General features: G+C 44.2%; 1 protein-coding gene across 9 annotated transcripts in view; it reads right to left on the bottom strand.

Moving 5' to 3' along the window:
- CHL1 (cell adhesion molecule L1 like) overlaps positions 1-23,712 on the bottom strand; it is a 124,196-nt gene extending 100,484 nt beyond the window's left edge. For 3 of the 9 annotated variants that reach the window (XM_071756334.1, XM_071756344.1, XM_071756345.1), the window contains exon 1: positions 23,111-23,201. The gene's annotated coding sequence lies outside the window, so the exon portion shown is untranslated. Of the gene's footprint in view, positions 1-22,709; positions 23,000-23,110; positions 23,307-23,525 lie in introns of those variants that run through there. The other 6 variants (XM_071756341.1, XM_071756335.1, XM_071756338.1 and 3 more) reach the window with 6 other exon arrangements.
- Between the last annotated feature and the right edge of the window lie 1,688 nt (positions 23,713-25,400).

Here is a 25,400-nt window from a genome sequence, read left to right as displayed (position 1 = left end):
CACAAAACAAGCAAACTTAATAAAATATTTCTAAACCCAACTGGCAAATGATTTACAGACTTAAAATTTCTCTGGAGATTGACTTATAAAAGTTAATGACTTTGAAACACAAAGAAAAAAGATAAAGTCAATAGACTGAAATAGTTCATTATAACTCATTTGTTCAATTCTAATCTTGATTTAGTCCCTGCTTGCACATAAAATGATCAAACCATGCAAACAAAGTGATGTTTGTTCACATAACAACGCTGAACCCTTATTTAGCACTTTTTGCCACCAAATCTCAGAGCATCTGCAGAGAAGGAAACCTTTGTTATCTGCAACTCAGATAAGGAAATTGCAGCAGAAGGATAATTGTGGAGCCAGAAATAACACTTCCCAGATCCAGGCTAATGGCCTAAGTAGCATGGAACAGCACAGGGCATTTCATTAACACAGAAGATGAGTGAGGTCAGGAGGGAGATCTCAGTACTGCAGCTTTTGAACTGCTGGAAGCACAAAGAGAAAACTGGAACTGGAAAAATAGGGAGAGCTTTAACTTCAGACCTGGAGCATCCTGTTAACTCCTTGTGTCCCTGGGCATGCACAAAGGCTTCAAGTCCTGGATGATTGCCCTGGGGGGCAGCAAGGCACAGGGGGGGAGTTCCTTGATCTTCAAGGAAAACCTCCTGAAAACACAGGAACAATTCACCTTGATGAGCTGGAGGTGGAGGAGAAGTGGCAGAAGGCTGACTTGGCATAAGTGGAATCCCTGACTTGAGCTGAAAGGCCAAAAGAAAGTGAGCAGAAGGTGGAAGTGGGGATGGGCTGTCCAGGAGGACCTATAAAAACCTTGCCCAGCCTGGAGGGGTAAAATGAGGAAAGCCAAAGCCCAGGCTGAGCTTTTGGGTTAAAACTGGCCAGCAGGAAAGGCTCAGCCACAGGGACTTCTGCAGCAAAAGCCCAAGGAAAATTTGTATCACTCCTGGATCTGTCAGCAGAATTACTGCCAAAGGAGACAGAGGAAGGATGAGGCATTTAAGGACTTTTTTGCCTCAGGCCTTCTGTCAAACCTGCTCTCAGGCTCCTCAAATCCAGGTTCCCAGTGTCCTTGTCTGGGGCAACCTCCCCTGCCACCCAGCTGCCTGATGGAACTTCCACCCTCTGCATGGGACAGAGGTTTTTGCCTTCTCCACAGAAGCCCAAAATGAGGGGTTCACTGCTCTGTGTCTCTGTAAAGCAAGATCATTTTCAAAACATAATGATCAAACCAGGGAATGCCTGTATTGATTAAAATAATTGTATTCCATCCACTAAGAAAAAAAAGAGGGCTTCCCTTGCAAAATGATGAGCTCAGATGTTTGGTCACAGAAACCCATTTTTACCCATTTTTACCCATTTTACCATGGGGGGGGTGTGAGAAGGAGCAAGTGACACACAGGCATTTATAGAATTAAACTTCAAAAGCACAATGGTTCATCAGTGGAAAGCAACAAATATAAAGACTTGTTTGAATGAACAGCTCTGCTCTAAAACAACCTGAGTTTGGTTTGGCAAAGAAAAGAAAAAAGTGAAATGGGTGTTAACCAAAATCTGTATGTTTACCATGAGAATCACTTGGTATTTGGAGGCACTGGGTAGTGCACTCATTACTATTCATTCTCATTACTGCTCATTTTGCAACCATCACAAAAAATATGGTGACTGACTGACAGCTTTTGAAATATTTTTATGCCTGAAGAACCAAAATAAGCTGAGAGAGAACTGGATTTTCAAATTCAAAAACCTGTACAAACAGCCAACAACATACTAATCTCATCTTTTCCTAATTCCTTTCTTTTTCTGTTTTTTTTTTTTTTAATTCAAATCTCTCCAATCCTTTGAGTTAATTGGAGTAATCCTTTTGCTTTTCTCTTATGGGGGGAAATTCATGTTTCATTTTTATTTGGCTTCAGTAAGCTGTGGAAATCTCTATATATCAGAAAGGGTACAAGCAACATATTCCCCTAATTAGTCCATAAAAATGCTAATTTTTCTAATGAATCAGATTGAAATATCACAGAAGCAGGTAATAGCACAGAGTTTGCTTATGGGGTAGGCTTTCAGATTCATTTTCCTAATCACTACCACAGCACTGGGCAACTTACAAAGCCAATATTAGAATGTTTAGAGAGGCAAAACCTGCTCATCTTGATTTCTGTGCAAAATACAGTTCCATGCATCTCATTCCCAGCATCCATTCCTAGATGTGAAGCAAACCAGAGCCCCAGCACTCACAGCCCAGCTCCTTCTCTCCCCGTTCTGAGCAGAACTCCTCTGCCTGTTTACTCAAGCTGAGGATGGGGCCATAAATCTTTATTCTGCCCAATTTCACTGTTAATATAATCCAGTTCTGAAACTGATAAAATAATACTTTCTGCTTTCACGGACCAGTAGCTAACAATGTCACCAGGCTGAACTCTCCAAATGGGAGCCTGAAATCATTGTCTCTCTGCCCCACAGCATCTTTCTCTAATTTTTTTCCCTGCACTTACACTTTTGCTCCTGCCTTCTGTGCTGGCACATACTGAGGCACTTGTATCCAAGGCACAGACCTAGGAAGGAGTGATCTCTTTTCAAGACAAAAAAAATCGAGTGGAATCAATGAGCTCTTAGAGGAAATCTCTTAGGGCTTGACCTTCAGGGTGGCCTTTTACTCTTTAAACCTCATGTAAAACACTGATTCTGCCAGTCAGCCCTTAGTAAAAGATTTAAAGAAAGCGACTGTTGCCTATTGGTGGCACCAGAAATCTAAGGAGGAATTAAGCAGCTTGGAAAAAAAAAAAAAAAAAGCCTTTAAATTCAACTTATCTTTCTCCCCAAGCTTTCCATATATTCTTTATGGCCCTGTGTTCCCTTACCCCTTTGATCACTGGGTATTGAAGCAGGCTCTTGTTTAATACGCAGCTAAGATGACTGCATGATAACATCAAACCAGAAGGGAACATAAAGAAGATAAAAGCCTCTGAAGTCAATAGCTTCACCAGTCACAATACATAAACAGGCCCAGTTAAAAGCCACAGCATTACAGTGCTGGCTTTATGCTCCCACAAAGCTGCACCCAGTGTCAAGACCAACTACAAACCCAAATTAATGATTAAAACCACACTGGGCTGGCTTGCTTCTGCTTTAATTGCTCTTCCCTTTGCTCAGAGGGAGGAGGAACCACGAATCCCACACCTGGCTTTGGGCTTCAGCTCAGAAGCCACCAGACCAGCTGGTAGAACCATCTCTGTCAGAAATCAGGGGTTTTCAAGACAAGGTTTCCTCAACATAAGATATGCTCCTTCACCCTTGAACCATCATCCTTATAATGGGGCTCCCTAACCACTTCCAGAGGTATTTTGGTTGAGAAGCAGAAAGGGAGAAGAGGTTTTATTGAAATCTCTCTCTGGGCTCCTTTAAGAACATTGACCCACTTCAACAAAAAAACTGAAATAAGCCAAGTAACACAAAACTTTGTCTTCTTGATCCCCAACATTTCCCTGTTTCATGTTTACATGCAATTACATTCTACATTTCAGGGGGCAGCCAGACAGGAAAGTGGATGCCTACTGTCTAGAACTCATCTCACACGTGGGTTTCATACCATATTTCTTGCCTGCCTAAGCTCATGCTGATCTGCTAAAATCACTTTACTCACTTGGAAGGCAAGACATCACTTGCATTCAGTTGTATTATTCATCAGAGAGGCAGGATGGCAGCTCCATGACTGACTGTTAATTAGCCTTTCCCTCTGGATGGCAGACAGTTGCATTTTCAGCAGCAATTTATTCTTCTTCCCATGGAAGCAGGAGGTGGGAGCTGAGACCTATTGAAGTCACTGACAAAAGCCCCATTGACTTCAACTGTGTCAGGAATTCATCCTTTAATGGGGGGAGACCTGCTTAAAATGTTATTTAGGATGTGGGGTCAAGACTGGGAGATAACAACTGCCCTGAGAACACCATGGATGTTGTGGATGTGCCAGGACAGAGCACCCACAATCTCTGCACACCAGCAAATCCCTGGCAAAGGGCCAAGACAAGGGTGGCATCACACCCACGTTTCAGCTGTCTCATGTCTGGACAAGCCCAGCACACATGAGATGGTCTGGAATACCTGGGAAGAGCAGAACTTTGCCAGAGGGATGGAGACATCTCCTTTGCTTGGTGGGCTGGATCCATACTGCAGTCCATAGGATTTTCCATATCCCAGGGGGATACAATCCCTGGCCACAGAAGCACTGGGAAGAGCTACAGCACTACAGATTCACAATGTTATTTCCACCTTAAATTCCTCAAAAGGAATTAATGAATTCCTAAAAAGGCAATGAATGAGGCACTTCCCTAGCAGCTGTTTCAGCACCCATCCTGCCCATCCTAAACAGATGAATATTCTGGATAATCCCACTTCCTCACAACACAGGGAGCAAGAGAGAAGTCTTCTGGTGGTTGGAAAAGAAGGCTCCAAATGCATTTCAAATTTTGCTCAGGCCAAATTCTCAGCACATCCAAGGAGATTTTATTCCAATACCTATTTCTGTGCTTCTGCACCAACTGACTACAAGTCCTTTGTTCCACATATGGCTCACTTCTGGTTTGCTGTTGCTGTCCCAACAAGCTGACCTCTGAGATTTAGGTAAGACATTAGGAAGAAATTCTTTAATTTGAGGGTGCTGATCCCCTCAGGTTGCCCCCAGAAGCTGTGGCTGCCCCATCCCTGGCAGTGGTGAAGGTTGGATGGGGCTTGGAGCACCCTGGGCTGTAGGAGGTGTCCCTGCCCATGGCAGTGGGGTTGGAGGTAAATGATTTGTAAGGTGTCTGGGATTCTATGACAAGAGAAACCCAGTCTGCTCATTCCAGGTTGGTCTCTGGAGCATTTAAAGCACAGAAATCTGAATTAGCTTTTCTGATGCAGCCTTTTATCCATGTTGTTTCACAATACTTTATGCAAAAATTTATTGCTTGCATTAGCCATGGTTCTGATGTATGGAAGGACAAAAAGAAGCATGGTAAAAATAAATCATGATTCCCATGTAATATGGGCTACAACAAAGTGGTGGAAGTAAAGATGGATTGTAAAGTGAAAGCAGAATGCACAAAAGCAACACATCAGACTAAAATAAATTTAAAAATCAAGATCAATGCACACTGCACTGGTTGCTTGCAAAATTAGACAATTAATTCTGTGTAAACCAACCTATCAGGAAAGGACACTGGGGGGATTCTGATAGCTGGGATTGCACTACACTATATTAAGAAAGCAGTGCTTTAATGAGATCCCCAGAGAGACTCCATGGACTTGGACCTTCCTCTTGGAAGGACCATTTTTACCCAATTTAACTGCCAGTATGTTGCCTCTCTGATACCTGAATGAATAATAACAAAAAAAAGAAGCTATTACCACATTATCAGTACCAATAATCATTGGGCTTTTCAGCATCAAAAAAGACATTATGCCATTTTCAATATATTGAAAACCATCAGAAATAATATCTATATATTAAAACCTACTGCACTTAAAACTGCTTAAAGCCAGGACACTAGCAGGGCAGAGAAAGCTTTTACATGAGGGGGTGTAAAAAGCAAATAATAAAAAATAAAATCACACAGTGCCTATACCAGTACAATCTGCAATCTGCCTTTTATTAATATTCTGTTTTTCTGTAAGTAAAGACCCAGTGTGGAGCTTGCTAAATACAATAAAGGCCCCAGTTTAACATTTGATTTTTCAAGTAGGTACTGCAGAAAACCACCCTCAGCACCCAGTTCAAAATGGCTGCATTTCAAACTGATTGCTTGCTGTAAAATAACAGCTGTAAAACAGCCAGGCAGAATATTGTGATCAGAAGCTTAGTAGCAGGGGTAGAAGCTGTTCTTCTATTTACAGATTCTCTGTACAAACACATATAACCTCATTTATGGCTTAAATCTGTGGAATCAATATTCTCAGGTTTCAAAAAGCTTTTCCAGTGAAGCCTGTGGAATTTTCTCATTGTGTTAGCTGTCTAACAGCAGCAGTTCTGCTAAGCAATGCCTGAGATTACAGGGGCAAAAAAAACACCTTTAAAATTATCTTATTAACTGCACTTAAGACGAAATGCAGATAAATAAACTGCATTTATGCAGTTTCTGCAGTATTTCTGCAGTATTAATTGCACTTAAGACGAAATGCAATTAAATAAACAAGCTGAGAAAGAAACCCTTGTAAATCTTTAAACCATTCTGTAAATTTGGCTGAATGACTGTATTTCTTTTCCAACTGGACCATTAGACCTTAGGTAAGTCCCAGCTGCTTGCATCACCAGTGTAATGGGTTGGATCTGAGACAATGGACCTGGTACCAGTGCTGCCTGGAAAGAGTTTCCTGTTTCCCCAAGCTGGGAGGCTAAAGGGGTGAAAGCTTCAAGAATTCCTGGGAATACCCAGAGTCAATGACTGGAAACCAACATGCTGGCTCCTTACTGTGCTGCTGCCTTTTTGCTGGGACAGCTTCTGTGACAGCACAGACACCAGCTCCTACCTGGACCATCTGAGAGACACCAAAATCCAAGCTGGAGGAAGGCAACCTGCAGGACATCACCCATGGACAGCCACCCCCCCAGCAGCTCCCTGCAGGGAAACAGAATGTTTTAAGCACCCCTAATTGATTTACAGTGCTAGGAAATTGAAAAAAAAAAAAAATCATTCAGATCTTGAAGTCCTACTATTTAATGGGCAAACATTTGTTTATCTGTCAGCTGTGTAATCTCAAAGCCTCAGCAGAGCCCAGGACAGCCTCCTAAGTAGCTTCCTCCAGTTGTGATTAGCTGACTCCATAGCCAGCCCTATAAATATTCTTAACATTTGCACCCAAAGGACCAAGTATTCTGTTGAGCAGACTAATTGGTTCACAACCCCTGCTAAGTATCAGCCACATCATCCCTGACTGCCATAGGCTAGGATCATCATTAGCCAAGTGACAACCTCCTAGAGGATTTGGGCTCTTTAATCTCCATTCTCCCTGAGGACATCAGACTTATTATGGGTTAAAGCCAGCAAGGCTGCCTCTTCTTCCTTCCCTGTGCTGTATGCTCAGCAGAGAAGGAAAAACCCTCATGAACAGGGTGCCACCAAGGAACCTCAAGTCCAGAGCTCCCTAAAAGGCCCTCAAGATGCTACAGACCTTGGGGCCAGGGAGGAGGGTCAGATCCTGCCTGCAAACCCATTCCCACAATTCCACCCTCTTCCAAGAGAAGGAGAAATGACCAGGTCCCAGGTGAAGTGGCTCAGGGATGAAAGCAGTCCCTGCTCAGCATCATTCCTTTCACTGATGCTGTGTTCATGTGGCTGGGATAGTCCCAAAAAAACCACCCCGTGCCCTGAGACCCAGCAGTGGTGGGGTGAGAAACTCTGGGGAGAAACAGAGGTGAACCATGTGCCAAATGCTGGGACAAAAGGTGAAAAAGAGAATAAAGGTGGGAAGAACAAAAGGCAAAAGTAAAGAAGACATTATATCCTTGGAAAGGCAGAACCAACTCAAAGGGGACCAGCTCCAAATGATGAAACCTGAGCTTTGTTATGGCTGTGCCATCAACCTGGAGATTCAGGCAAGAAAAGCTTTGATTCATTAGAAGAAAATGTTCTACTTAAACTCAGGAAAAACTTTAAAATATTGGAAAGTTCTGAGCATTAAAGGCTTTACTTCAAAAGACACACAGGTCACAGGCACCAAGAACTCATAGGGTAGCGTTCAGAACCATTAATTTTCCTGAAATCCCAGAATCCCAGACTGGTTTGGGTTGGAAGGGACCTTAGAGATCACCCAGTGCCAACCCCCTGCCATGGTCAGGGACACCTCCCACAGCTCAGGGTGCTCCAAGCCCCATCCAACCTTCACCACTGCCAGGGATGGGGCAGCCACAGCTTCTCTGGGAAACCTGGGCCAGGGGCTCAGCAGCATCACAGCAAAGAATTTCTTTCTAATCTCCAGCCTAAATCCCCCCTCTTCCAGTTCAAAGCCATTTTCCCTTGTCCTATCCCTACATACCCTTACAAATAATTTAGAAAAAACCCAACACCACAATTTAGAAGGAATTCCTCTCCTGATTGCATATCTCCCTGTGAAAAGGGGGAAATTATTCCTCTTGGGACAGGCAAAGAGCCCTTCATGGCACCCTTCAGCAGGAGGCAGCCTCTGGACTCTCTGCTTTCAGACCCAATTCTCTGTCCTCTTAAAAACATCTTCAGCTCACTGATGCTGGAGATTCACCTGGTCATTTAAAACAAGGAGGGGAAATTGGATTTAAACCACCAGTCACCATCCCAGCCTGCCTGGAGGCAGCAGGGAAATAAAACAAAAAAAAAAAGAAAAGAGCACTGGCAGGGGAAAAAAAAAAAAAAACAAAGAAAGAAAACAGCACTGCCATAATATCTTTCATGAAGTTTACAGTGGAAAATGGTTATTAAAGGAACAAAGGCAAAGAACATCACTCATGGCCACTGTCCTGTCCTAATCTAAGTGCAGGGCTCAGAGCTGCCCCACAGCAGCACCCTCTCTCCCTTCCTCCCTCCCATCCCAGCCAGCACCATGCACAACACCTTTTTTTTTTCTTTTTTTTTCTTCTTCTTTGAGTCACGCTGAGAAATCTCTGCAATTTGTAGCTTTGGAAAGCCTCCACATTCACATTTAATTTGAAACGAGATTCTCCTTGTCAAAACATGCCTGAGGGCAAGTCACTTATGAAGAAAAGAAAACCTTTAAAAAAAATAGATATAGGAATCTTCTTGTCTACTCTGACTCATAACAGCTGCCACAGCAAGTGTCTGCAGCCAAACAGAGGAAGATGCTCTCCTGCAAGAGGAACCCCAAATGAAAGCAATACCCCAAAACAGAGGGAATCTCAATAATTTCTCCAGAGCTCTTGTAAAACCCAACAGTTAAATAGTAAGAACCAATCAATATTAGCATATGAACCTGCACAAGAGAAAGATATGAGTTACATAAATATATATTTCTCAAGAGAAGGTATAGATGCACCTGTATAGGCACTGCCCTGAACTCAGAGGTGTGCAATTTCATCTTTCAAAATGCTCTGGAAGAAATCTAAAACTTTGATATGGTCCATACTGAGCTGCTTCACTTTTGCTTTTTTTTTCCTTTCAGTCACATCAGGTGATGCTGGCACTCTGACTATTTTCAGGGAAGATGAAGCCATAACAGATGCCCAAATCCCAAGCAAAACTATTACCTGTTGTGTCAAATGGTTTAGGAAAAAAAAAATCTATCTAAATATATTTATATTTATATATCTCTATATAGATATATATCTATATGGCTACATATAGATAGATATATCTATACATATAGATATATATCTATATATCTATATCTACCTATATCTATAAATATCTATATCTATGTTATATTTCTGTCCCAAATCATCTTATTCCATGAACCACCATAATGGTGAAACAATTCCATGTAAAAACACACATATAGTAAGCAATTTAAGTAATAATGTGTGTTTTTATATATATATATATATATATTATAGTGTATCATCTTAACACTTTACCCACTCAAACTAAAACCTCTTCAGAAATGGCCAGGACACTCAGCTCAAAAGTGACAGGAAAACCTTGTGAGAGGCAGTTACAGAATAATCTACCCAAGAAGACATTAATTTCCAATCCCTATGTTTAGAAACAGCCTCTGATCCACACCATGAGTCTTTCTGGGAGGGCCATAATAGATTTGTTTCATTTTATTTAAGTGAAGTTAAATTCCCCAAATAGCCTCTGGCCTCCTTGGGAAAGCTGAAAGAGTGGTGTTGCTATTGCATTGGTTTCTTTCTACAAAAAATAAATTAAAAATCACTTTGATGGAAAGCATCAGTGGGCCAAGGTGCAACCAAGATGGGAGGTTCTGTCCAGGAGGAGTTAGCAGGGACTGAAAATAAGCATGGTGCCAGCTTAGCAATTTAGATGTGTTGTTCACTTCTTCTTACCTTTAGCACCAAGTACCCCTGCATCCACAGGGCACTCAGGAATTATAGAAATAGAAAGGACTAAATGGGTCAAAAATCAAGAAAACATTAAAAGAAAGGAATGACAAGAATTCTCAGTATTTCATGCATAGATGAAGTGTTTCAAGGAATGAACATGACAGACAGGAGTATTTATGAAAGCAGGTGAAACAAGGTCAAACAGTCACCTCAGTGCTCACATTGGCATTAAGAGACAGCAAATGTAAAATGGGAAAGAAAAATCTCAACAATTACCTTTGTGAACTCTCTGACCCAAAAATGTTATTGATACAAAGGGGGTGATGGTTAGAAGAATGATTGGTTTCTGTTAAGTGCTAATAATAATAATTTCCCAAGGCAGGGTGAGGATTTATAAGGGCTGTTGATCAAATGTTTCAGGATGGAAGCCAAGGAGTAAGTGCTGGGTAAGAAAAAACAAAAAAGAAAGGAAAAAAAAAAATCTTTGGGGGACACTTTGCTCCTTAATTGTGTTAATGGGAGCTGAGGGGAAGAGAAAGAAAGGTTTAGGGTTGGGTTTTTGGGTGGTTTGGTTTTGGTTTTTTCCCAGGGTGTTGAGTCATCCAGCATTAGTTACTAACAGAGAGAGGATTCTAAGTTAATTGGATCTTTAATCGGATTGAATAGGGTAATTCCTACCTCTCTGCCTTCCTAATGGATGTCACTATGTCAGGAGTTAAACACTGAAGTGCTGCTCTGATTTGAAAGCAGTTTCTTGGGAATCCTTAGGCAAAGACAATTATTTGGATGGCCACTGAGAAAGAAAAGGAGCATCAAGGTCAATATACTTCCAACACTATTTTGGAATAATTACTGTCCAGTGAGTGAATTATTACAACTGGTGCAGCCATTTTTGCATGATTTGGTTTTCCCCACAAGCACACAGTTTATTTACACTTTATCAGCCTTCCTGGCTCCAAGGAGAAGATAACATAATAAGCCCAGGTTGCAGAGCAATCCTGAAAATACCCCCATTCTGGCCCAGAAATCAGAACCTTGCTGTTTGGTATTGCTAGTGCTGTAAAATGCTGATGTACATAAAAGAAATTATTGACTCAGGCAGAGCTGCAGGTAACTGGGTGCTTGCACTGATCACCAAGAGTCTGTGTTTCTGTGAGCCAGTTCAAATTGCCAATATTCATTGGAAAGGGCCTGAAATAACTCAGCTCTTCACATCCAAAACCAACACAGGAGAAGCTGCTAAACAAAGGCAAGAGCAGAATAAAAGAGATGGGAGTGATTGCTCTTCACAGAATGGTGACAGCAGTGGTTCCTACTGTGGACAAGACAGAGCTCCTGAAAATTTGTCTGAATTAGTGATTTTTGGTCCTGGCTAAAGCACTTCCATGGTAGCAAAGTGATCTACAGCCCTTAAGGCATCTTCATTATAACTGGAGATCCACAGGAAAAAAAACCAAACAAACAAAACAGCAGAGAATTCACCCAGACCATGATCTTGACTGACTCCCCTAGCAGAAACACAGTATTACATCATAATTAATGATTACCTCATTATCTGGAATTGTGAGCAGCTGAAATGTGGTATGAATCTTTGAAAACAGAAGGCACAGTCACTTATCCAATGAAAGGATTTCAAGAGGCCAAACACATACACAGACTGTACTCATCAAAACCAGCCAAGTCCTCACAGGTTTCTCCACTGGAATTCCCAGAAGCTTGGTTTGGAGTATAAATTGAGGTTAAATTTCATTTTAAAGCTCATATATACACACCAGTGATGGGCAGACAAGGGAGCAGAGTGACAGCTCAGTGCTGAAAGGTAAATCAGGCCATTGCCCAGGAGACAGAGGACATGTCTGTCCTGGTTTGGGTCAGGATAAAGGTGATTTTCTGTCTTGTACTTTTGCTTTCAGCTAAGTCTCTTGTAAGTAGCTGCACTTGCTGAAATTAACAGCAAGTTTCTCAGACAGTGTGTGTTTCTAGGACTGATAACACTTGATGTTTATGGTTACTGCTAGAGACTGGTGTGCAGAGCCAAGGACACTGCTCAGCTCTGAGGAAAACATAAAGAGGTCCCACCTGCAGCCTCCTTTGGGGAGGAACGGACAAGATAGATGCCAGAATTGACCAAACAGAGGATTCCATCCCATACACCTCATCCTCAGTATAAATTTGAGGGATCACCAGGGCCAAGCCAGATTTCCTGCTTCCAGCTGCCTGCCCTTCCTGCCTTTCCTGCTTCCCTTCCTTCACCCAGCATCCTGGGAGGATTCCATCCATTCCTCTGCCTGTGCTCCTGATCCATCCCAGCCCATATCTGTGTGTTCCTGCCTCCAGTTCCCAACTGCTGCCGACTCCAGGAGTCCAGCCTGGACTTTCCTAGGGCTGCCCTGCAGCCTCGGTGGTGACATGAGAGTTACTGGGGGGAAAGGAGGGAAGGAATGTGGTACCCATTTTCCTGTATATTTGTATATATTTCATAATTTTTCCTATTTATCATTACTGTTTCATTAAAGTTGTGTAGTTTAGTTTCCAACCAGTCTCTCTCCCTTATTCCCTTTCCTTTCTTTATCAGGGGGGAGAGAGAGATTAATAGAGAGTGTCTGTTACTCAGTTTACTTGCTGGGCCAGTGTTAAACCCTGACAATGTCCTTTGCTTTTGGGGTAGGTGACGTGGCTCTGGTGGCTCTGATGCTGGGATTCAGCCCTTGGCTCCATCAGTCTCAGCAAAGTTGATTGAATTCCCTTTTCTCCCAGCAGCAGAAGAGGGAGTCAGTGGTGCCAAGAGCCCCAACCAGAAAGGGGAGGCTTCTCCATCATCATTAACAAAGCAGAGAATCCAGAATTGCTGCTCTGACTATGAAACAGATGACTCCAGCTCTGCCAGCACTCAAGGTGTTTCCAATGCCAAAACTCCCTTTGCTGGGACATATGTTCCCTTCTTTAGAAACAGAAGCTCCTTCTCCCAGTGAAATTCCTCTCTTTGCCCTTTGGGTGTTTCTATTTCTCCTTTTTGTGCTTCCCGTGGAGGATTCTTATCTTCTTCCTCTGACTGCCTTTTCAATCCTCTCAGATTTTAAGGCTTTTGCACCTTTCTGTACATCACAGGCTGCTTTTCTCCATAGCCAGGAACTTGGGTTTGTTCAGACCACACGAGGTATCCAGTCTCAATGTGAACACACCAGAGTTCACTCCAGTGGTTAATCACAGATAAAAAATTGTATTTAATGTCTAATTTAAAATTGTCTGGCTCCAGCTTCCAGCTACTGGATCTTACTATTCCTTTCTCTTCTTGATTAAAAAGCTGGATATGCTTTCCCCATGAAAATACTTGTCCCTGTAATCAAGTCCCCCCTCAATCCTCTTTTTGATGAGCTAAGCAGATTGAGCTCTCTAAATCTCCCACTGCAGGGAATTTTCTCCACTCTTCAAATCAATACTGTGGTGATTCTCTTGACTCTAAACTCACTTTTCAGCTGTTTACACCACAACTGGCCATAGCTTCTCATGCACTCAGATCAAAACCCTTTGCCAAAGGATCCCACCAGTCCTCCAGCCACGGCATCCCTTTGGGAAGCATCTTCCTTTCTTTGCCCACCATGACCCTCCAGGCCCTTCCACAGGAACTTTTCTCCAGGAAAATGGACATTCCCCATCCCAATGCACTGGTTAAGGCATTGACTGCTGGGAGGACAAAAAAAAAGAGGCAACATTTTGCCAGCCATCCAGTTCACTCTGTATTATTGTCATTATTATTATTGTTGTTCTTGTTGTCATCTCCAAACTACTGATTTTATTTCATCCACATTGGCAGCACTCATTTAATTTTTGTGCTGGGATTATTGATAAAGATGTTCTTGGGAATTCTTGGGAAACTGTGCTAACCCCACACACCTTTCAGAGAGGAATGCCCACAGACAATACCATTTCAGCTCTGCAAGCTGATTTTTAGTCCATTAAACAAGATCATTACTAATAAAACACACTAATTTTGTTGAGGTTGGGTTTTTTTGTTTGTTTGTTTTTAATTGAGGTTTCATGAGATGCCAAGCCTAGCACCTAGAAATTTCTGCCACAATGGTTACCTGCATCTATAAACCCACAAACCCATGAGGAATGGGCTCCCTTTTCAGAAAGCCATGGTGACTGGCCTTAATTATCCCTCAATTCTTTACATTAATTCAGTCCTCTCTTAACTTATGTATTATTTTCTGGGACTGGACCCAAGGTCTCCAGACAATTGTCCCCTACCTCCTCTGCCTCCTCCCTTTGAACACAGGTTCCACCAATTTTCCTGCTGCAAACCATGGGATCATGGAGCCAAAAAGACTTTTTCCAAAGATGCACAGGTACAGAGAGGCCAAAGCCACTGAGGACCACGCAGAACTCCAGGGCTTTGGCCACCTTCTGCTCCTGAAAGCCATTCCAGAGCCTTCAGTGCTAGGTTTCCACTGTAAAATTTGACTTTTAGGAGATTTATTTGATTTATTCAGCTTTGGCCTGTCTGTACAACATAAACTCAGTAAGAAGATTTTTCCAGGGATGCCTGTTTCCCCACTCCACAGCATCTTTTCCAGAAGCTCATTTAGCCCCACGTGTTAATTGAAGTTCCAAGCACTGGGTGATGCTAAGTGGAGAGGACACCATCTCCTCTCAGAGGTGCACTGCAAATTGCTGGATTAGCACTGAGCAACCCTGATGCAGCCAAGCATTTGGAATATAAACTGTCTGACATTATTTACCTGTAGCAAAGTTACAGTTCAATTACTGAAGTAATATCTCATTTAGGCAGAACAAAGGGGAAAAAAAAAATTGTATGCAAAAGAGGGAATTTAAGGGCACATTGCTTCTCTGGGGACACTGGGATTTGGGGATTATAAAATAAATAAAGCTATAAATGGTTAAATGGATTGAGCTTTCCCTGAGCTTCAGAAGTTTGCATACATTAGTCTTCTTAGTGAGTGCATTCTACAATTAACCCTGCAAATATACAGAGCTCCCACCTATATCCTGCCCTACAGAAGGACAGAAAATCAGGTTTAACCAGCACCCCTTACAAGGAGCTTTGTGCCCAGACAAGCTTAGTACACATTTTGGAGGCTGGCAGTAGAAGAGGATTGGGAGGAGACTGCTGCTTGTCTGCTGAATACAAAGATTATTCCAATATTTATTTGTTTGCTTTTAGGTAAGATTTGTGAATAAGCCTTGACGTTTGTTGCCTTATTGGTTTTTTGGTGGGTTTTTTTTCTTTTTATGTTTTTTTTTAAATAAACACTGAGCCATTTTTCTTACGTGCCAAAGATGAAATTTTCATCTTGCTGTGCAGTAGGAATCAGGTGAAGTTTCCTTGTACAGTGATGCCTGACAAGGGGAATGGCTGACAGGGGAAATTTGCTGCTCTGGCAGGATAAGGAGGTGCAATATCCCCAAAGGCAGAGTATGGAAATAAATGGGAGAAAATTCCTTTTCTTTAGGGGCTATGTGACCAGAGCAGCTGTATTACCTTCTGGTGCCACCACACTTGCTACACTTAACTTTTGATAAATCTTTGTGTTGTAATACACCTCAAACAGCTCTCAATTTGCAGCAGTTCCCTGGGGAGTTGCAGGCAGGGACCATCTGGGCAGCTTTTAGCCAAAAAGCTGGGTGAGGAAAATCCTGGGCCCCACCAGCAGGGATGCTGCAATTCAACACTGTAATCAGAGATAATAAAAAAAATCCCAGATCTAGGTGAAAGCCTAAGTCAAACCTCAAACAGACAATAACAAAAAAGGTGCATTTGTCATGCAGGTAGAAAACCCTGAGCAATTACTGGGGATTTCAGGGGTAACCCTGTACATTTAATGAAGTGGGTACAGCTTGGCTTTGCACAGCTGGGATGGGCCTTAAATCCCTGTTACTTCCACCATGACACTGGCCACTTTTGTGCCTCAGAAAACAGGAACAGGCATTATGGTTTCCTGGTTCCTTGTTTCCACTTGGAATCTGAGACAAGGATCTGCCACCTGGTAGAAAACCCCATTACAAAGCTCCTAAAATGGCTGTGGGTGGTAAGGCAAGGTGAGAACTGGTGGATGGAGTGGCCCAAATCAGTGTCATCCTCCCCAAAACCACAGCAGTTTGTGTCAGTCACAGACCTGAGCCATTATACCTCTTTCTCAAACTGGAGAGGTTGTAAATTAGATTTGCATCACTCCTGGGACAAAAATCTGATTCTGCTGAGGTCAGGAGGAGTTTGATCATCCATTTCAGTGGTGCCATGGCTTCACTGGGGGTGCTCATCTGCAATACTAATCCTGAAAGTCACCACAGCTTCTCAGGTTAATTAGTTTCCTAAAAATATAATAAAATTAAGTCCTCCATTAGTACTTCTAGGTACAAGTAGTTCAGTTCTGTGCTATTTCCTTCTGCTCAAATGTGACAAAAGGAATAGTTGCCTCAAAGGACTTTAGATTTTAGTCTCTAAAGGACTTTAGATTTTAGTCTCTAAAGCAGCAAGAGTTTTGACCAACACTTCAGCAGAACTCATGCAGTGTAAGCACCAAATACAAGTTATTCAGCTGCAAAACTGTCTCATGATCAAAAAAAAAAAAAAAAATCCTGTGAAATCTATACCCTACGGAGACATTTTACTATAGCAAAGTCACCAGTGGAATAATATGGAAGAATAACCTGTGGAAAACAAAGCAAGGAGCCCTTACCCCCTACAGTAGCTGAGCTGTAGCCCCAGTTTTGGTTACAAATTCACCAAAATCAGCAAGCATGTTATGGTTTGGAGTATTTTATCTACAAAGAAGAAAAACAAACTTATGAGGCCAATGGGCATGGGTGCCAGCAAGCACACACATCTGTATCAATCAACACAAACTGCCCCTGCACAGCAGAGAAAAAGATTTCAGTGATGTGACAAACCACACTGAGCTATAAGACATCTCTTGAAGAAATCTGTACATGCATCAAAATCTACAGACAATCTTCTGGTGTTTAAAATTCTCTGATTTCATTAAACAGAGGGGAAAAAAAAGAGGTGGTATTTTGTGAGTATATCTGAAAAAAAAAAAAAAAAGAGCCATTGAGTTAATCACTACTGTTAGCTGAAAGGATTGTTATGGTATTTTCTAGCAGAAAAGATTCTGCCCTGGAATAATAATTTTACTTTTCTTCTAAGCAGAGCAATCTTTCATCAAGACTAATTTTATTTCCAGCACTGGGGATACGGTGATGGCACCAGCCATTTTTTACTGAAACCTTGTTCCAGGTTCCCATCAGCTTTCCCCCTGCAACACACAGGGCAGAAGTGAAGGATGCATTTTTCAAATTCCCTTTAAAGCTGTGGGAATGGAGCCCTGGAAGGGAGCCCTCTCCTCTGCCTCCCAAGGGTCTCCAAAGCCACCTCTCCTGTGGCAGCCAGAGGGAAGGGCTTGGGTGACACTCCAGAAGTCACCAAAGGAGACACAGACTGGAAGGTGGATGGGCTCAACTCTGGGATCTATTTTCCATTCCTTCCCTTTGGAGCTGCCTCAGGAATTAATTTTATTTTTCCTGCTGACATTTCACAGGCACCTCCAGGGCCTCCCCCAACCCCTCCAAAAAACAAAGTAGCAGAGAGACTTGAAATGAGATTTTTTTTTTTTACAAAGCACAGAAGTCATCTGGCTAAACTATACTGAAAGGAGGACTCACTGAAATGTTTAGGTACACATCCTGGGAAATGTTTAGGTGCACGTCCTTGGAACTGGAGGCCTTGCTTGGCTTGGTTGATCTCCGGAGGGCGCCAAGACATCCCGGCCATGACAGACACGTCCAGAGGCTTCACAGTCACAGCCATGTCCACCTCTAAAAAACCACCAGCAGCTAAAAGTACCCCTGCTCTGAGAGCACTCCACTCACATACTGCCTTCCATGCTCTGGAGAGGAGGAAGAGGAGGAAGAGAAGGCTGAGGAGGAGGCTGCAGGTGCAGCCCCGGCTCCACCGGGCCTGGGCCGGAGACCCAGAGCAGCGTGAAGGCCTCGGTGTCCATCTTGGGTGGCTCCATGGAAACAAAGCCCAAGGCAGGGACATGAGGTGCCTGTTCCTCACCTCCTTGGTGGCACAGGTGGGGAGGATGGGACAGGGACAGTCTGAGCAGCTTTCTTGCCTTGGCACAGCAATGGGGCTATTTGCAGCCCGCGGGAGAGCCTTGGCCTGGCTGACAGAGCCGCTGTCGCAGCCAGACCAGGAACCATCTGTCAAAAATATCCTGGAAAGCTCCACTCTGACAAATAAAACAGCCCTGCCCAGGCTTAACTGTCGGCTCCTTCTCCCCCAGCTGCTCAGGCCTGGATCCAGGCATCTCTCTTCCTTACAAGAGGAGCAAAGAGGAGGATGAATCCCAACAGGTTCATCCCCGTCCTTCCCAATCTCTCCTTCACCTGCTCTGACCCAAGCCAGGGCCCCACCACAGCTCTAATTAAATTCTGTCTTGCTGCTGGCTCAGCAAAAGGGAAAAAAAACACCTGAAAAGAGAAATTGGCAATTTTCTCTATAAATGGAGACAAGAGAAGGCTGGCAGGGGGGGAAAAAATTGTGAAGACTTAAAAACCCTTAAATGAAGAAAGCAACATAAACCTCGTCCTTCTAACACGGAGCAGGATCCACACTTGGAGGTCACACTCAAAGCAGCCAACACCAGTTCAGCTGTTACAAGAAACACCAATTTTAATGATAAACTCTTTTTCATCTGCATTTTTTGGATTTGTATACATTCAGGTGTAATGAAGGGAGAAGGAAACATCTGCCAGGGAATGCTGCACCCTCACAAAACACATCACAAGGGCCACCATAACTCCACATTCCCCGATTCATCCAGGGTGCTTGGACACCATGGGGCAGACACCCAAGACACCAAATATTACCATGTATCTTCCCCTGTTTATAATGCAGAAGCAATCACTACAAAAGCAAGCACTAATCAGCATCTGGGTATGCAAATGCACTTAAATCAGTGCATAAAAGAGGTACAAGGACAGTAGCTGTGGGGGGGAAAAAAAACCAAAAAAAATCAACTGCAACAACCCTGAGTTTTGGATGTTTACTTCGTTACATAGAAACACCACCACCCAAAAAGCCAAGGCAAAAATCAAACAAGCTCCCATGTACATAAATCTTTGCCTCTATTTCTCTAGGCCTAGAAAGGCAGTTTCACAGACTCACAGATCATGAACTAGAATAATCTTGGCCTGGAAATATTGAGAGGTCATGAGTTGAGATTCGGTTCACTGTGGCCCAAACCTGGCAGCAACTACAGGCACTGCTACAACATCCCCTTCTAGTTCAATATGTCAGTATATCCTCCAGTACCCAAGCTCTTTGTCTAGGAAAAAAACAGAAATACCTGGACTCCTTCTTCTCACCAAGAGGCAGGAATAAATCTTCCAGAATGCCAATTACTACCAAAGTAAAATAAATGCCATGGCAGCTTGCTGTTCTCCTAGCCTTAGTACACTTTTTCTTAGTTACAAATTTCAGAAGCAAAAGGTTATGTCTGTATTAGCAAGCAACAGAGCTCAATGGCCACAGATAAGTGGTGGAATAGGGTGCTGAGAACCCCCAATTCCAGTCCCTGCAAAGACTTTGCTTCAGCTTTAGTCAGGAGGCCACGGATGGAAAGCCCATCAGCAGCTGGAGCTCACAAAGTAAACTCCTGGATGCCACAACCTGGTTAAAGCCAATGTTGGTATCGAAAACATTTATTTTCCTTCTGTTCTTTGAGTAATAAACCTGCTATTTCCTCGTAAAAAAATAGATCTGCTGAGAAACCAATGTATTCCACAAGGACAGCTCAGAGATCTCCAGCCACCTGAGCTGGAAATTGCCCCAAAGCAACTCAGACATTGATCAGACCACTTGTTCCCTGTTACATTTCGTTTTCTCACAAAGGAATTCATGTGTGTAACTCCACAAGACATCTTTGCAGGATCTCACATCTCGAGACAGAAGGAGGGGAAGTGTTCCAAAAGCCTGGAGTAGATGACAGCCTTTGTTAAGTCTGCCTTGGCCCACTAATGATTTGGGGTTTTGTACAGAAGTCTGACTGAGAAAGGACAATTGAAACTTGTTACAAGTTTCTGAGCACATCACCACCAGAAGATGGTGTACGAGCAAGATTCCTGCTTGTTCTTTCCTACCAAATTGCTCTACACAGAGGCATCAATTTTAATAATTTTAATTGGATTGGATTTAATAATCTGACACCGTTATAAGATGGGCTTTGTACTAGGGAGAAGAAAAACAAAAAAACAAACAAACAACAAAAAAGAAGAGCTTTAAGGAAACAGAATTTCTATTTTACTGGACAAATATACCAAAAAGACATTGTGGCATCTTGGCAGGTTGCTAAGCAACCAGAGTTCTAGTGTCACTTGTTTGTGATCTATTCAAGTCATTCATCAGGCACTGAAGCACCAGCTCAGGAATTCCAGCAAATCTGTGGCTTGGGAAAGCCACGGGGACTTCCTGCCACACAATAACACTTTCTTTCCTCCGAGATAAACTTTGTAGATGTTCTTTTGATCTGTGTGATATGTTAATTCATTACTCTTAACATACTGCTAATGGGAAAAGCTATAATTAACTAACTACGGCCTTGTAAGGCGTGCAAGATAAACTGAACTAATTAGTAGTGTTTAAAGTAGTCCCTGTCCTCTCCCACTGGGGAAAGCAGCTGATCCTGCCTTATCACAGAAGCAAGTGTCCTCAACATCATTTTATGGAATGTAGAACCACCCTTCTTTTTAATTTTTCCCTCCAAACACAGGTGATTAACTACATTTTCAGTGGCAAACAAGGTGGCTACAATCCAAGCCACTTGAGGTCCACACACATGGTATAAATAATGTAATCTTCCACTGAAACCAAAGCTTTTCTGCTGGGTTTCTTGGGATAAAGAGGGATGGTTCTATTTTCATTCACTCAGTTTAATTACTCAAGCAACACATACTAAGTATCCATAATATTTACATTCACTCACACTGAGAGCAAGTTAAGTGTAATCAGCATGTATATAGCTAGAGACTATTTCAGCTTCATATTCAGAGTTCATTTTACTCCTGTTTTGATATAAAACAACAATAAATTGCAAGAGTTTAGAGAACAAACTGGTTTAAAAGCTGCGTTGCATATGGCATCATTTCTACAACACTTGGATTGCTGACAGGCTTTTTTTACTAAAGATATGTAATGATACTCTTGCAAATATTGTGCAATATTCCTAAAGAAACTCCGTTACCTCCTGTAAACACTGATATCTTATCTCTTGCATCTAATTTTAACACAACATGAAGTCTTGAAGTTCTTTTTAAGCCCAACTCCGAGGCCTAAGTAAGGACCACTGGAACTGGCTGACAGAAGTTTTCTATTTTATTAAAGACCCATGGAGAGAGGTTTTGTTGGGGTTTGGCTTGGTTTATTTTTATTTTGCTAAGCATTTAAGAAAAGCCTTAAGAGAGCAGTAGTAATGCACCAGGAAAAGCCAAGTGGAGGCTCAGGGGAAGCAGTGGGCAAAGGATCATGGCCACAGCTCCAACAAGGTAACATCACAAATAGGCAAAAATTACACCTTCATTGTAGGGACCAAGTTTTTCCCCATCTCTTTTCCTCAACCCTGTAACTAAGCTCACAACTTTTATTATTTATCAGACACAGAATGATACCTGGGAGAGCCACATAACAGGTATTTAACTCAGTCACATCAAAAGAACCCTTGACAATCAAAACACAGACACCACCCCTCAACTCTCTGCTGAAATTTCCCAAAACATGTTGCAATCAAAACTATTCCCTGCACGGCACTGAAAATAAATTCACTTGCTTTATGCCTGCTGAGTTATGGCTCATAACCTGTACCTTAGCTCAGCTTAGCTCCTTTCTACCCCAAAAAAGCCACCAAGTAGCCTTAGTCACAGAGGTGAGGGATGAACAGGCTGTTTGGGTCTGACTGAGAAGCCAGAATCCCCTCTCCTGAAGAAAAGCTGAACCTGAGAGCACTGATGCTCTGATGGTGCCACACCAGCACACACCACGGAGGTGTAAAGATTCCCGGAGAGCAGCACAATCACCTCCAGCAACCCCAGAAAACAAAGCAAACAAACAAGCAAAAAGAAACAATAAGAAACCACTCAGGACATTTGCGATTATTTTGGAAACAAAGATGAAACACTCCCCGAAATCTTCAAGAAGGGAAGAAGGAACAAGTGTCTGCCACAGATGCAGACTCGGAAACTTGAACCCACCTAAAACATGAGACTGAGAGCTCCGTCCCCAAGCCGACACCGTCCCTTTGCCTCCCTTTGCCTCCCTCCATCCCATCCCCAGGGCTCCGCACCCTCCCGCAAACTTTCCCTGGGCTCTCCCGGGCCCCGCTCCCGGTTCGGGGCAGCCCGGACCGCCCGGTGGAGACGGGGAAGGGGGCATGGGGCGAGACCTTCACCTCGGGGACCCCCCGGCTCTCCCCGAATGTGCCCCATGGGGGGGCTGAGCCCGCTGTTTGCCCACGAATTTGGAGGGCGAAGCCCGGAGCTTGGGACCAGGCGCGGTACAGGGAGGAGGAAAAGGTTAAAAATTGTAAAAATAATTAAAGAGGTTTTTGGTAAAAAAGGCAGCAGGCGCGGCGGCGGGGACCAGCGATCCGAACCACCCGCGGCAGCCCCGGAACGGACCGGTCCGGACCCCCCTCCCTGTCCCTACCTTGAGCCCGGCGCAGGCAGAGCCGGGGGCGGCCGGACCGGCGGCGTCTCCAGAGCCCCGTCCCGGCTCTCCAAATTAATCGCTCCCCCCCCGAAAAAAAGAAAATAAAAAAAATAAAAAAAAAAAAAGGGGGAGGGGGAGAGGGAAGAGAGAGAAAGAGAGGGGGGAAAAAAAAACCCACCACCAAAAAACCAGCCCCAAACCCAGCCCCGTTACACACCCACGAGAAGGAAGAGGGGTCCCTCCGTGACTGGCATCAGTATCTCCTCCGGCAGAGCTTGCAGGGAGCCATGGCAACCGCCCCCCTCTCCCCCATCTCCCCACACCGATCCCCGCCTCCCCCGGGAGGGCTGAGCCGCCCCCGGTCCCGGTTCCGATCCCGCTCCCGGTCCCGCTCCCACCTGCCGGATCCGTCTTCCCCTCGGTCAGAACCGGCACCGGCGGCGCCTCCGCCCCGCCGCGCTTCTCCGGGCAGCACCTGGGGATGGCGGGGAGGGAGGGAGGGGATTGGGAAGGAGAAGGAAGGGAAGGGAAGGAAAGGGGGAGCTCCGGCCCGGCCCGGCCCGGTCCGGCCCGCCTCCCGCCCGGGGGGGCCGCGCTGCCACCTCCCGCCCGCCCAGGGGAGCCCGGGCACGGAACCGGGGGGCGGCAGAGAATGGGGGCACGGAACCGGGCTGAATGGGATAGAAATGGCCCAAATGAGGGGAACTTCCCGCCGGCGGGACCCTCCACCTCCAAACCCCCTCCAACGGGACCTCCAGAACCAGGTCCAGGAGGGAACAAGCACCAGCCCCTCCCTCACCCTCCCCATTTTACCCTTTTCTGGGTCTGCAGAACCGTCATTTCTTTGCAGAGGAATGGATGAGAAATCAGAAAAGCTCAGCTGGGGCTGATCCTCCCTGCCCCGTCCACTTCAGCACTCCCTGGCTAAACCCCCAACTCATCATCACCACACCTCGTGTTTCATACATTCAAACCTTTGAAAATCCTTTTTTTTTTTTTTCGTAGAGAGGGAACCACAGAATGGTTTTGGTGGGAAGGGACCTTAAAAATCATCTATTTCCAGCCCCCTGCATGGGCGGGGACACCTCCCACCAGAGCCCAGTGAATGCCCCTCTTCTTGCTTCTTGCTGCGTGTTGCTCCCCAGCACACACGACCACAAAACCAGGGTTGTGTGCTGGACTTTCTGCCTCTCTGGCTTCTTTCTGTAATCCCTTCACAGAAAAGGCTGAATTTTCCAGTGACTGGCAAAGGCAGTTGTCACAAATCTGCCAGTCATCTCCTCCAGCACTCCGTCCAGAGGCTCTGTGTGGAGGTGGTGAAGGTCAGGAATAATCATTTCCATGAGGACTGGGACTTCTCAGACAATTTTATGTCTCACTCCTGACCTTTGGGGGGGTTTCTGTTCTCTGAGCTTTGTCTAATGCAATGGGCAATAATCATAAAGTAACATTCACAGACATTAAACCATAAAACCCACCCTACCGAATCCCCGTTAACACTCATGGGGATTATTATCATTTGGGTTAAAGGTTTTTTTTTTGCATAGTAGCAATCAGAATTTGTTGATGAACTGGCCAGCTCGTGTTGTTCATCTCCAGCAGACTTGGGTAGGTGAGCTTGCTTTGTGGTTGGGAAGTAAATAATTCAATATAAGGAAAGGTATTATAAACTAAAGATGGTAGTAAAGGTAAAAAAAATCTGAACCCTAGTATGGAAAAATGTAGATAATTCAATATGTTTCTTTTGTATTAAGAAAGAAATCAAAATTCTGTGAAAGCAATGTTATGCTTGATGCTTTAGTTGTGCAAATTCAGACACCATTTTCATATTAAACTACATTTCAGTCAACTTGTGCCAATAAAAATGCCAAACCTCTCACCAGATGCCCAGAGAAGAGCTCCTAGCACTCCAGGCCAGCCTGTTTGGGAAGCCCTGATGTTGGGCAGCTGGAGTTTTGTGGGGCAGAGGCTGATCCTGGAGCACACCCAGGGAGTGGGAACCCCCCCTTTGGCTCCCCCTGGCAAAGCCAAACCCTGAACTGACTGTTTCATCCCAAGACAATAAAATTCTGTATTTCCAGCACATTGCTTCCCAAAGGTACTGACAGCTAAGCAACAGGATAGCACCCCGTGCAGTGGAAACCTCAGAGTAAATGGCAAAGGAGGCAGCTGTAGGGGAATGTCTGGGCTGTGTCAGATGTATTGAAAAGTTGCTTGACCCAGGATAAACGTGGCCATCAGAGATTGAGTCAAAACCCAGGGCTGAGTGGAGATTTACTGAAGCATTGGCAAGAAAACTTGAGATGCCTGAAGGATGGGAAGCCACGTCTGGGAGCTGAGATAACAGAGCTGGCTGGAGAGCTGAAGAGAGCCAGGGTGAGCTGGCATTGCCCCTCCTGCCACTGCCAAGAGGATGAAAAAACAGGAGGAATGACTCTTACCCACTTCTGGCCACTACTGCCCTCCTCCAGGGATGCCTCAGCAGCACCAGGAGTTTCCAGGTTGATTTCCCCAGGCTTGTGACATGTAGGAGAAGAGAGACAACAATTTAATCACCTCCAGGACCACTGCCAGAGCCCAGTCCCAGGGCTGCCCCAACCTTCACTGCCACATCCACCACCCAGACAGGCTGGGAATGAACAGAAAGGAGCTGGGCACACAAAACACAGCCACCCCTTAAGACTTTCA

This window comes from Heliangelus exortis, chromosome 12 (assembly GCF_036169615.1).
Source record: "Heliangelus exortis chromosome 12, bHelExo1.hap1, whole genome shotgun sequence".
Lineage (NCBI taxonomy): Eukaryota > Metazoa > Chordata > Aves > Apodiformes > Trochilidae > Heliangelus > Heliangelus exortis.
This window is presented reverse-complemented; position numbering and strand designations above follow the sequence as displayed.